We start from the raw sequence: 2,181 nt of genomic DNA, 5'->3' as shown, positions 1-2,181 counted from the left end.
TGCTCTGTTCTTCAGTCACCTAGACCACAGCACTTTCTTTGAGATCCAGTAAATAATTGCTGATAGATCTTATAACTGCCATGTTTATTTCAAAAGACAGGCTCTCGTAGCTAGAAATGACCTTAGATCAACTTATTTTACACATGGGGGAACCGAGAGTGCTGAGGTAGGGAAGGGGATTGTGGGATAAAAATGAACAGTTCAAGATGGCACAGCTAACTATAGAGGTGACCAGAACCCAGGCGACCTAAATCTTAGGAAAAAGCTTGCAGTTGCCTTAAGAAAACCTTCCATTTTTATTTTGTATTGAACAGAGTTGGCGTTTATTAAGAATAAGCATTAAAGTTAGGTGTCATGCCTCCTAATGTAATTTCACCACTTGGGAAGTAGAGACAAGAGAATCAAAAGTTCAAGACCATCCTTGGCTACATAGTACTTTGCTTCTGCTTGGGCTACAGGAGACCTTGTCTCAAAAAAAAAAAAAAAAAAGAAAAGATTAAGTTGTTTGTGTTTGTTTGTTGGTTGGCTTGTTTGTGAACTTTTGTTGTTATTATTGTTGTTTGTTTTATGTAGCTCTGGCTGGCCTGGAACTCACTATGTAGACAAGGCTGGTCTCAAACTCATATAGATCTACCTTCCTCTCCGTCCTGATTGCTGGGATTAAAAGTATCTTCAACCACACCTGTCAAGATTAAGTTTAAATATAAATTTTAAGCAAAAAAGGGGAGAGGGGGATGTAGAATGGGAGGAGGGAAGGAGAGACCCACAAAAAGACTGACTTAAGAATCAATTGTACATACCCAAGAGTGGGTTTTTATTTCTTCAGAAAATCACCAGCGCTTCCCATTTTGAAAATTAATGGTGTTGGTCAGTGGTGGTGCACACCTTTAATCCCAGCACTCAAGAGGCAGAGGCAGGTAGCTCTCTGAATTTGAGGCAAGCCTGGTCTATAGAGTGAGTTCCAGGACAACCAGCAACTTCACAGAGAAAGCCTGTCTCAAAAACAAAAGAAGAAAGAAAGAAAGAAAGAGAGAGAGAGAGAGAGAGAGAGAGAGAGAGAGAAAGGAAGGAAGGAAGGAAATAAAGAAAGACTTAATGAAATGTCACATGCAACCCGATTAAAATGAAGAAAAAGTAACCAAATTTATTTTTAAGAAATTTTTTTATTTTGATTATTCTTCTCTAATACATTGCATCCAAACCAGTTTTGTCTACCTCCACTCTTCCAGTTGCCCCCCACACCTCTCTTCTTCCCCATATCCACTTCTCCTCTGTTTTCCTTCAGCAAAGAGCAGGCCTTCCAGGGATATCAACTGAACATATAGTAAGTTACAATAAGACTGGGCACAAACCCTCATATCAAGGCTGGATGAAGCAACCCAGTAGAAGAAAAAGAGTCGCAAAAAGCAGGCAAAAGAGTCAGAGACACCCTCACTCCCACTGTTAGGAGTCCCACAAGAAGACCAAGTTACTCATCCATAACATATTTGCAGGGCAGTGCCATGCAGTCTCCCTGATTGTTCATTCAGTCTCTGTGAGCCCCTATGAGCCCTGCTTAGTTGATTCTGTGGGTTTTCTTGTGGCATCCTTACCCCTCTGGCTCCTACAATTTTTCCTCCACCCTTTCCCCAGGGGTTCCTGAGCTCTTCCTAATGTTTGGCTATGTATCTCTGCATCTGTTTCCATAGTTGCTGAATGAAGGCTCTCTGATGATGATTATGTCAGGCTCTGGTTTATAGTAGAGTATCAAGAACCATTTCATTGACTTTTGCTTTCCAGTTGTGTTTGGTTCTGTCCTCGCTCTCTGGGCTGCCCAACCTCTGGCTCCTGACCATCCAGGCAGTGTCAGGCATGGGCTCCCTCTCCTGGAATGGGCCTAAGTTAGACCAGAGTCATTCGTTGGCCACTCCTACAAGTTCTGTGCCACCATTTCCCTAGCACATCTTGCAAGCAGAACAGATGGAAGGTTTTGTGACTGGGTTGATGTCCCCGTCCTACCACTGGAAGTCTTGCCTGGTTACAGAAGACGGTTCAGACTCCATACCCCACATTACTAAGAGTGTTAATTGTGGTCACCCTCATAGATTCTAAGGAATTTCCACTGAGAAGATTCTTGAGATTTTATTTAAAAGAGGAATATGGTATGTACTCACTCATAAGTGGATTCTAGCCATAAACAAA

Source organism: Microtus ochrogaster, chromosome X, assembly GCF_000317375.1.
Source record: "Microtus ochrogaster isolate Prairie Vole_2 chromosome X, MicOch1.0, whole genome shotgun sequence".
In the NCBI taxonomy this organism is placed as follows: Eukaryota; Metazoa; Chordata; class Mammalia; order Rodentia; family Cricetidae; genus Microtus; species Microtus ochrogaster.
This window is presented reverse-complemented; position numbering follows the sequence as displayed.